This window comes from Terrapene carolina, unplaced genomic scaffold, assembly GCF_002925995.2.
Source record: "Terrapene carolina triunguis isolate 2854851 unplaced genomic scaffold, T_m_triunguis-2.0 Scaffold833, whole genome shotgun sequence".
Classification (NCBI taxonomy): domain Eukaryota; kingdom Metazoa; phylum Chordata; order Testudines; family Emydidae; genus Terrapene; species Terrapene triunguis.
The window spans coordinates 3,959,145-3,971,082 of record NW_020665184.1 but is presented as its reverse complement, the minus strand read 5'-3'; positions in this window follow the sequence as shown (position 1 = coordinate 3,971,082).

Sequence of the window (11,938 nt, the reverse complement as noted above, 5' to 3'; positions counted from 1 at the left end):
ATTCTTCCATCCATCTAGCCACCACCTTTTGGGGAGGTGGATTACTTACGCCAACAGGAGAACCTCTCCTATCGCCACAGATAGTGTCTATGCTGAAGTGCTCCAGCAGTGCAGCAGCAGAGCTGTGCCGCTGTCGTGTTTTAAATGTAGACAAGAACTTAAGATCCCATGGGAAGCAAGTCTATCTACCAATTCAATGAGTTTGTTAAAGTCCATTGTCTTTATTCTGCTGTTTTCCCTCCTACCATTTATTAGAATAATGAATTTATCATTTCATTATCAGGTTCACCCAAGCTGCCTTGCGCCTTCAAATTCTCAACAAGTTCTTCCCTGTTTGTCAGAATCAAATCTAGAACACTCTGTCCCCTAGTTGCTTTCTCCACCTTCTGCAATAAAAAGTTGTCTCCAAAGCATTCCAAGAAAGGAGTCACATCTGCATGACAATCAGTTTCCCTCCAGGTTGTGTCTCATGCTCCTATTTTGGTTGCAGTGTTTAGCAGCTTCCAGTTAGCTCTCCAGTGGTCAATCTTCTCATTCAGGCTACGCTACCGGAGATCATCATCTCTTGGTGTCTCTGCTTTCAGAAACAGAGCTCAACACCTGAAGGAGATCAAGGGAGCAACCGTCTTTGGGTGACTGTTGTAGCAATAAGCAATAATGAGGGCTAAGGAAGAAGAAATGGGGGACCCCCCCCATATTCTTCTCCTCCCAGGATATGTTTAAAACGCCTACGAGAATGTCCTGCACAAAAGATCCTAACACTGAGTCATTAATGCAACATTATGGCCCAGAAGGTTTCCCTCCTGCAATAAAGGTGAACTTAGAACATTAGAGCTGAGACTTCTAAATACTCAGATGGTAGTAGATTCTTAGCTAAGGTGCCAACTGCAGCGTTCACTTTGTTTCTTTGTAGAGACAAAGAGATAGCAGTTCTTCCCTCATGGATTCTTTGGCAAGGAGGGACTCAGCTCTCTTAGGGTACGGCTTCACTACCCGCCATATCGGCGGGTAGCAATCAATTTATCCGAGATCGATATATCGCGTCTCGTTAAGACGCGATATATCGATCCCCGAATGCACTCACCGTCGACTCCAGAACTCCACCAGAGTGAGCGGCGGTAGCGCAGTCGACGGGGGAGCCGCGGCCGTCGATCCCGCGCCATCTGGACCCCAGGTAATTCGATCCAAGATACTTCGACTTCAGCTACGCTATTCGAGTAGCTGAAGTTGCGTATCTTGGATCGATTTCCCCCCCCCCCCAGTGTAGACCAGCCCTTACTGTCGCCACAAAAGAGAAAATCTTAGAAGTCTTTATAAGACCTTTAGTCCTCCCAGCACCCCACTAGAATGGCAGGAACACTTTCTTCTTCCCAGGGATATTTGATTCTCACTACAGCTAGAAGTCTGTGGGCAAGGCTAAATGGTTATTGCAGGAGATGGTTGAATTATTTGCTATGGAATAACGATCTTGCTCCTATTGAAATAAATGGCAATCCTCCCGCTGGCTTCAAAGGTACAGCATCAGGCTGAATGTGCATTGGAAATGTTGACCTTTTTTCTCTTTGCAAGCAATTTACAACTTGATCCAGACTTTCTTATTCATACTTTGCCAGGTAGTTCATGCAAATAATTTCCAGCCTCTGGGAAATTGTTCTTTGACTAATCACTATTCTTGATGTGTGTCTGGTCACCTGACTCATGGGGTATGTCTGACGTGTTGAAAACTGTGGATTAATGGATAACAAATAATGCACTTACAAAATGCATTTTTGGATGAATAATTGTAATGCACTGTCCCAGTGCATGTGATCGGGATTCCCTCCAGCAGACCCAGTGAGGATCAAACTTGCTGTGTATTCATAGCTAACAGAGTTATTCTTTTAACCAAACTGCTAGGGTGTTGTGATTTTTGTAAGTCTCACTTACACCCAGCAATCTTAACTCTGCCCCCTTGGATGGCCAAGATGAATCAATCTCTAATGGCGACTCCACTGTACCCAGTGACGGAGTGAAGTTGATTATTATGGTGTGTATTAATATGCTGGATCTCACAGTAAGCAAGTGAATGCTAAGGGGTACCTGAGGTTTGTGCTGTACAGGACTGACTTTCATCCTTGGTCATGAACGCCCTGGGTTCAGACCTTCCTGACATCCATGGTATCTGTGTGGATGCAGCCACAGTTCATTAAATAATCATTTGCCCAAATATAATTAATATTTCAGAATTCATAAGCATTTCCCCAAATACCCAGCAAATGGCCAAATCCTCTCAAGCAATGAATGCCATAGTACAGTGGTTCTCAAACTTTTGTGCTGGTGACCCCTTTCAAATAGCAAGTATCTGAGTGTGACCCCCCCTTATAAATTAAAAACATCCAGCATTTATAATGGTGTTAAAGCGGGGTTTGGGGTGGAGGCTGACTGCTCGCGACCCCCCCCATGTAATAACCTTGCAACCCCCTGAGGGGTCCGGACCCCCAGTTTGAGAACCCCTGCCATACTATCACCAATAGCAGCCCTGAACTTGCCAGTTTGATACATTAATCCTTTTATGCGTTATTTTGTGTCCGCTATCTTTGCCCATCTTGGAGCTGGCACGTGGGGATGCTCCTTTAGTTGGTCTCCCTGGGAAATGCATCAACTTGCTCCAGTTTAATTTTCCCTGCAGGCTGCAGATGTGAAGAGGTAGTTCTCCATTTCAGTATGGCTAGAGGAGGATCCGATTCAGGGATGATGCAGTCACTTAGCACCTCCCATCTGAGGAACTTAAAGCATTCTGCAAATGTGAACTAAATGAGCCCAATTCAGCCATGAGACAGGGGCATGTTGTTCTCTCTAGTTTAAAGATGGAGAATATGGGGGGTAAGGGAAGGAAATGGGAGTTCTCAGAAGCTGTTACAATTATTAAAGAAACTGAATGTCCTCTACAGTAAAATACATAAGCCCAGATGTTTTCTATTTGATGTTTAAATGTATTTATTGACTTGTTTGAAATGAGTGTAATAAACTTCCAAAGGCGTCTTGCTGCAGCCATGAGTTCAGCGGAATCCATTCCAGGGTCCTAAGCGCTGCCAAAGGATTGCACGAAGATGTATCTCTGTGCACTGCAATTCCTGCAGAACTCATGAACTGAGGTGGCTCAGTTCTCAATTTCCAAGTTACACCTAGGTGCTCAAAGAAGGTGCAGTGGTGTTATGCCAGGTAACAGACGTAGAAATAACTAATATGGGATATGGTACTCGGCATATGAGTAGTTTTGTCTCTTTACCTTTTAAAAAAATTGCTAATGTCACCCTTAGGCACCATGCTTCCTTGGTTTCAAGTTCCTTAGCTCTAGCAAATACCAGTTCAGGAAATTACATTCTGCTTCCCTAAATTACTCCTGCAGTTTCCATTGGTTACAATATTCACTTTTACTTCCTGTCCTAAACTGTTGTGTAGCGCTGCTGTGTGCTGTATCCTATAAGATAGTTGCTGTGTTTCATACCAGAGGTGGCCGCATATTTTCAGTGGTTGGTGAAGTGATCCGTAGCTATGGTTTGTATATTAGCTTGTAACCAACTTTGGGATCCTGCAGGGTGTTATATGAATGCAATATATTGACAGTGTTATCATTTTATTTTTGTATTTATTAGAACAGAACATTAACTATCTGCTAGCAGATCAGAGGAGGAAGTGTGCTGGGTGGAAGATGGAGTGGAAAGTGAGTGTTTCTCTGAATTTCTTGTTGGGTCCAAAAAACACATCAGGAACAGAAATGGATGATGTGGTTTCTATTCTTGTTTTTGTTTCTTTTAAGTTTTATGTTACAGTAATTTATTCCTCTCTCGTGGACACATGGAGCCAACGGCGCTTGTAGCAACACAGAGAGCAGGAGCATGAATTAGTTGAATATATGAATATCAAATGTTTAGCCAAGCCTAGCACGTTTCAAACATTAGAAGAATATTGTGCTCACTGGACTGAATGCTCAGACAGTGGGTGACAATCTGCTTCTGCCCTTTAATTTGCAACATGGCACAGACACGCCCTTGGGAGTTGCACACCTTAATATACACAAGTCAAATGTATGCAACAGAGAAAATCTGGAACAAATTAAATTAAATGTGCACGTCTGGGCATTTAGATCAACTGTTTGTGGCTGGAATCCTTTCAGAGCACTGGCTGCCCTCCTCTATCATTTATTTTAAAAAAAGATTTGTAGAGCTGTAATTCAGTCTGTGCCTAAACAGTCAGTTTGAAATATTTAGCAGTGAGGGCCTGCGTGACCATCAGCTTTGTTGCCTTTTAAATGTATTTTAAATCGGTTTAAATGTTTTTAATATATAACAGTTCCGTAAATACAACTGGCAGGCTTCCTACTCTCCAGATGTGAAGGGCTTAGTTATAAGTAAGGCTGGGTGTTTGTCAGGGTAAAAGTCAGAGCTTTTTCGTGGCCAAAAAAAAGCTTAAAAAAAGGGGAAATGACTCGGTCTGCCCCCTGGAAATCTTGTCTTGTGAAAAACAAAAAGCCTTGGACCCTGATTCCTGTATCTGCTGGAGCAGACCCCTGTACCAAGCCCCGAGGATCCAATTACAGGATCAGGGCCCAATAGGGTTGCCAGTTTTGGTTCGACGGATTGCTGGAGGTTTCACCACATGGCATAATATTTAATTAAAGATTAATCTTTAATTCTTTGGAGGGTTGGCAACCTTAGGACCCAAGTGAGGAGGTTTCATGACTGACTCCAAACCCTTTTGTAAAATGTTTGCTTCCAGGCAGATGCTGTGGTGAGGCTCTCGCCCTGCTGCAGCCACCTGACACCTGCCCTGTAGGTGGGGAGAAGGCTACAGCATGCTAATGAATCCTGCCACTGATGGGGCCAGATCCTGAAGTCTATATCTATACACTAGGCAGTGCTGTATAGTGGCTAGAGCATTAGATTCCAACTCAGGAGACAGAGGTTCTGTTTCTGGCTCTGCTACTGTCTGGTTGAGTGACCTGGGGTAAGTCACTTTCACCTCTGAGCCTCAGTTTCCCCATCTATACAATGGGGATAATGGTATTTTGTAAAGTGGCTTAAGATCTACTGATGAAAAGTGTTATATAAGAACAAGGTATTATTATTAGTCAAGCAAAGATCCTGTTGGTTTCACTGGAGCGTTGCCTGAGTTAGGTGGTCAGGATTTGGCCCTAAGGCAATTTGGTGCAAGAAGTCACTTTGGGTTAGAGTTAAGTGCTTTGTTCAGGATAAAGCTGCAGTACTGCTGTAGCCACGCAGCCTCCAGCTGGAGGCCTTTGGGAATTGGTTTTGTTGTTTATTTCCAGACTTAAGCAGAAAGGCTAAACGGTTTTTGTGACTCTCCAGCCATAAACTGCAGGCATCTGACACCAAACCGAACAGAGACCTGGGGGAAATGGGTTTTCAGAGAGAATTCCTATAAAGGCAAAGACTGAGGCATATGGTTCCCTTCCTTTCCAGCGAGTGCAAACTAAACAGGGAGCCTTCACCTCCTGAGGCTGCAGCCACGTCCAGAGTGAAGCAGGGTGCAGCTTCCTGCGGAGATATAGGACACACATCAGGGCCCAAATGGGGCTCTGGGTGATCGCTACTTCCCACCACCCAACACAGATGTAATGAGGTCAAGTGGTGTCCGTGTAAAGAAATTAAAACTACTGATTATTCCTCAGGATAGGCGTTTAATGATTTACAGCTATAAATGCAACACAGACCGAATAGGGAAAGAAAAATTAAAGACCAGCATTGAATAAGGATTAATATGAATGACAAATTATATTGCAAACAAGCACAAGTAAACTTTTACTACTATTTTTAATACTGCAGCACTAATATAATTTGAGATTAAATTATCCCAACACTATCATTTTTTAATACTATAGTGTCAGTACAACCTGAGATCAAAACAGCTCGAGCAACCCAGACTTCTTTACTCTGTTGCTTTATTTTGCATACAACCAGACTTTTTCTTTTAAAACCTTACCTGACCGAGAATATGTTACCTTCTAGTCGACCGCTCTTTGCATTGGCCAGGTGTAGGTAGTCGGTGCAGTTCAGGTTTCCTCAGTTCAGGGGGTGCGGGTCAGACCGATCAAAGAGAATAACTTCTTAGAGCAAGACACACACCCACACCCACCTGAGGTTCTACACATTTAATCTCATCTGCCCACCGTTGTTTTGAAGCAGGTCAACCAATCAGGTTAGGCCAAATTTAGCGTTGTCGCTTTGGCTGTATAATTCGTGCTTACTTATTTTCTTGTAGCCAATTATTGTTTTAGTTTTATAAGCTATGCTCAAGGAGATAGCTTATTTCTATATAGCCCATTGTTTCGACTGGTTTTCCTTAGTTCTCTAGGTAACTTACCTCTAAATGGGCTATTGGCTTGATTGTGGGTAAGGTTATCTTGATGACCTATGCCTAAAGGCCTAGCCCATTAAACCCACATAGGAATCAATTCTTTGGCTGCAGCATCTCTTAACCACAAGTTTCAAAGGTGGTTTCAATAAGCCGTACCCGGGGGCATGACGTATTATACCATACAGGAGTCAACATAAAATGTTGTCTGGTTGTAGGCGTGTTTGATCACAAGTTGCAGCTTAATTTTGCAAAGCTTGTTTTGTTTTTTAAAGATTATTTTGCAAAGCTCACTCTATAAAGCTTCCGGAAGTTTTAGGCCTAACACTGGCAATACTGTTGTTCATCTCAAATTAATCACACCTCCCTGTGAAAGGAGCTGGTGCCCAGGGCTGCCCACATGCGGCTCGCGGGGAGGGAGCTTCCACCTCGTTTTGTTTGTATTGACAATAGTTCAAAGCGCCAGATAAAATTCTCTTCGGATAAAAATGAGGCCGAGTCCGGTTTCATAAACACAGTGACCCAACTTGAGCTTAACCTTAATGTGGCTTCCCATAACATGACATCACGCAGGGGCTGGGCTACCCTCCTATTCCAAAAGGCTGCTTCTGCCTGCAAAAATGCCTCCTCCCTTAGAGGATAATCTCCTCCTTCCTGTGAATTAGGAGGAGAGATGCAGGGGCCCCGGACCATCCTGTCTCCAAACAAAACAGCCGCACTAACAACCCTCTCTTCCCTCCCTGCTCTGTTTTCTCTCAGCTGCTGCAGAACAAATGCTTTCTGCTTAGAGGGTGCTAGGGTGTCCAGGAATTGTGCAACGTGCTATTAAATTGCTGCACCTTTTCAAATCACTCCCGGGGTAGTTACCTAATGGACGTCACAAGGTGCTGGGTCAGGAACCTAGCTGCATTTGAGTCACTCGTGTCCAGTCCAGTCCATTCTCATGCTCATTCTCTAACAAGGTCATCTTGATCGGATTCCAGTCTGGACTGATCATGTTCTGATGAACTTAACTCCCCCCTGGAATTTTAGGCCTTGTCTACAATGGGAATTTGTCCTGATTCTAGCCATCAAAACCCAGCCACTGATGCAGCTGTAGCAGTGCTAACCCCAAGTGCAGGCAAGGCAATTTCTAATCACATCTTTCCTTGGGATTTTGTCCTGGAGTAACTACAGCAATGAGTGTCTGTTGATTGCTGGAACTGAAGCAAATTTCCATTGCAGATAAGGTTACAGTTGGGCATAACATTCTTTGTCACTTCCCATCCTAAACTGCCGTGCAGTGCTGTTGAACTCTGGCAAATAGTTGCTGTGTTCCACCCCAGAGGCAGCTGCATTTCACTGACAATGGGTGCTGTGATTCCCATACTTTTAAAACACTTTCAGATGGATGGTGATATAAAGGTTGGCTATTATCCTAAGGTGGTAAGGAGCATTTGTGACTTCCTGTTAGGGTTGGGAATCCCAGGGCCATTGGACTTTGGGAAGCTTTCATTTGAGCAGTTATTTGTAGAGAGTTGTAGTGGGGGGTTATCTCTTACAGGAGATTTCCAACATTCCTAGGATTCCAGGAGAGGGGTTCAGTGGTAGGTAATTGCAGTTTGCCATGAACAGGAACCATCACAGCTATGAGGCTTGAACAAAAATCTTGGCTTTAAGGTTGTTTGAAAATGCAAAAATCTATTAAAACAACTAACGTTGCTTTGAAAAATAAGAGAGTAATAAAAGGGATACAAACATCTATTATTTTTGGAAACATTTCTCCACCGGTTCTCTGCTGGGCACCAGAATGTGATCACTTCTGCAGTCCGCTCCGAGATCAGGTTACTGAGTGCCCCTCTTGACTGAGCTGCTTTGCTGGTGTAGGCTGTGGGGAAAAACTACACAACATGCTAAAAACCTGCCCTGAGCCAGTGAAACCAGAATAACCCATCCGCCTAAAATGGTGCAATCTGTGGAACAGACTGTAATGTCCCTCTAGTCTTCTTGGCCTTTCCAAACCAAAATGAATTTGTATCCCTTTTTTTTTTTAGCAGTGGTGCAAACGAGGATCTCAAGTGTGCAGGGCCGACCAGAACAGCAAAGCAAAAAAAACCCCAAAACCTGCGGCACGGCCAGAGCCAGGGTGCAGGGGACTCCCTGCGCTGCAGACGTGCCCCGGCTAGCGGGGGGGAGGGGGAGGGAGCGGGGGGAGAGAGAGAAGGGGGGTGGCCAGGGCTTCAGCAGGGCACTCACCACGCGGCCCCGACCGCCGCGCCGCCTGCTGGGAGGGCTCTGGTCGGCAGGGAGGGAAGGACGCAGGCTGCCCTGCCAGGCTTGCTACAGACCTGGCACCGGCTGGGGCAGACGGAGCGCGCAGCCCGCTCCCAGCAGGGCACTCCCCTCCTCCACGCCGCTGCCCCCTACAGGGTGGCCGGAGCAGCGAACAAAACACAACAACAACAACAAAGCGGCCATGCCGCCCTCGGATTGGGCGGAATGCCACCCCGTAGAATCTGCCGCCCCAAGCGGGAGCTTGCTCGGCTGGTGCCTGCAGCCGGGCTGCAAGTGTGCTAGCTGAAAATGCTGGAGCCCTGTATGTACTACAGCTTGCACAAATGATGGGAAACTGGTGGAAGATTTTCAAATGCAGCCCTTGGGAAGAAGAGTGGTCTTGGGGTTCAGGAATGGGAGTCAGGAGACCTGGGTTCTTTCCTGGGTCTCTCATAGACCTTACTTGGGTAAGTGACCTGAGCTCCTCATGCCTCAGTTTCGTCATCTGGGATTTTCAAGCGTCAGGTTCCTTTTGAAAATCCCAACTTCCATCTGCGAAGTGGGGATAATACTTCCCTGCCTCACAGAGGGGCTTGTGAGGGTTAGTTAACTGTTGCCTAAGAGACTCTGACAAACGGGGTAGAGAAATGCAAGGTCTATTATATTAGTTTGTATTATAAAAGCCGGAGCACTGAGTTCTTAAATATCTTTGCACCTTCCTATGAAGGAACTGGCCCTGGCCACTGTGTGTCTAGACATGGAGTTACTCTGCAGTTGCTAGTGCTGAATAATTCCATTTGTGAGTAAGAGTAAAGAGTGCCTTACTCTGGTAGAGCTGAAACTGGGTCAAGCTAAACAGGAATACGGCGCTCTTATTCTGGAATAAGAGAGTCCATGTATGGAGTTATTCAGGAATAGCTATTGTGCTTTAAACAAACCTGAATTAACTTTCAAGCGTAGACAAGCCCCCAGAGGTCTAGCTGGACACTTGGTGTGAGCCAGTCTAATTCCTATGGTCCTGTTCTTTGTACAGAAAATCCTTTGTGGACACAGACGGGAGGGACCTCAAACACACTCCTGACCCCTATATACTCTTCAGGTCTCTGTCCAAGGTGTGGCTCTGTTGTAATGAGACATTGACAGGTCATCTAAAACCAGTTATGCTGGGTGGTTTTTGCTGATTGCAGTGGAATTTACAAGACATGCTCCCACCCCACTCCCCCCACCTCTTCAGGTAATTAAAGCTACCAAGGGTCCCACATTAGGATTCCAAGAAGCTGCAATGTTTTCTCCAGAGCAGCCCATGCTCTGCACATACAGCTACTTTCACGTGGTAAATAAGCACCCTGACTTTCACAATAAGCCAGAAATCAAGCTAATCCCATTTCAAAACAAGGCTGAAACAAGCCAATCCCTAAGAACCCCAACCCTCTGTGACTAGATTTCCCGCCCCCCCGGCGTGCAGTCTGGGACTGTGGTAGGCCTGCTGTGCACCCCTGCTTGCCAGGAGCCGATCCCCCCACAAAAAAAGAAGCTACAAGCCCAACAAGCTACAAGCCAAAAACTAGCCAACAAGCAACTCACAAGCCAATTAAGCCAAAAACAAGTCCAGTTTCTGTGGGTTTTTTCTGCTGGTTTGGCATGTCCGCTACACTGTTCTTCCTGCTGCTGCTTGGTTTGTGGATTTCCTCCCTTCTCTTTAGAGAGCAAGATGACTCCAGATCCTGGCGCATCTCCATCGTTATGGACTGGAGGGAATTTGCAATGCACACACCTTTCTGATATTTTTTTATTGTGCTTCGGTATGTAAAGCAGAAATGCTAGCAGGGTAAAAATATGGTTTCTGAAGAAAGGCCATTTAGGATGCACCAGATTAAAAAAATGATTTAGAAACAAGACAACACCCTAAGATGTACAGATGTACTAGAAGAAAGCATCAGGCTTCCAGGTGTATCTCCAACATGTAAATACTCAGTAAAACTGGCTTCTCTTTCATGTGTTTGGGCAGACCATTTATAATTGGAGGATTCTGAGTTTGTACTTCACCCCAAGCTGTTGCTGTTTTTTTTAAAACTGTTTATGAAATACAGTGTAACCCACACACCTTCTGGGTGTGGTGTTCTGTCCCATCTCGGCATTGAGACCGCTTAGAGAGGGAGAGAAAATGAGTCTGCTCTACAGCCTTAGTTAACAGCCAGTTGGCTTTTAGCTCATGTGGTAGAGGCTCATGCACTAAGCTCTGGAGGTCCCAGGTTCGATCCCGCCCAACAACGACCAGGATCTGTCGGTGTTACAACACTTTAAAGAAAAGAACATTTGCAGAACTAGCATGTCTAGAATGTCACTCAGCATGCACCCTGACTGCTGTGGAAAAGCCTATCAGAAGAGCTGAGTCTTGTTAAAGGGCCCTCAAGGCAAAGGGGATCACCCACGCATTGTCCAGAGCTGGAGATCTGCCAGTGTCCTTGGGATAAAAATCCCCCCTTGATTTGCAATAAAGTATTTAATTTAATTTTCAGCCTTGATGTCACCAGTGTCCCAATAATTGTTTCATTCTGATTATCCCAGCTCTTCCAACTTGGCCCTGCCGCCAACTGCTTCATGGTGGCCTGACTGAGCTTTGGAAAGAGAGACAGAGTCCCTGAGATTCAGCCCAGCCAAGACAGGACTTTGTCATCTGGGCCTGCATGCCTTTCCTCAGCTTCTAATGCATTGTGTCCTTAGCCTTCTTCCTAATATCTCCCCAAAGGACCCTAAGACTGGGACAGGCCTGGATGTAGTGTTGCCTAGAATATGTGTCTTGCTTATCTGCTGCCCAACAGTGCAGAATGTGCACCTGTGGTTGTAGGGTCTCTTCATTCACTTTTGGTTGGCCATGATGTTTCCTGCAGAATTCTCCGTCGTGATTTTGGCCTTTTGGAGTCTGCAGCAGAGAGAGACTCTAGGGCAAGGATTCTCAAAATGGGGGTCGGGACCCCTCGCTGTCAGCCTCCACCCCAAACCCTGCTTTGCCTCCAGCATTTATAATGGTGTTAAATATATTTAAAAGTGTTTTTAATGTGTAAGGGGGATCGCACTCTGAGGCTTGCTATATGAAAGGGGTCAATAGTCCAAAAGTTTGAGAACCACTGCTCTAGGGGTCTGAAGACATTTTTTTTTTATTTTTATTTTTATTTTGCTGTAGGGCTTGATCCTTCTCCCATTGAAGCCAATGGGAATATTGCCTTAGTCTTCTCATTCATCCATCCTTGCCTTTGTCAGCAGGGGAGCCATCCTCCCTGTTACTGATTGTCTGGGTCCATTTTGCCTCTCTGTTGCTATCTCTCCCGTT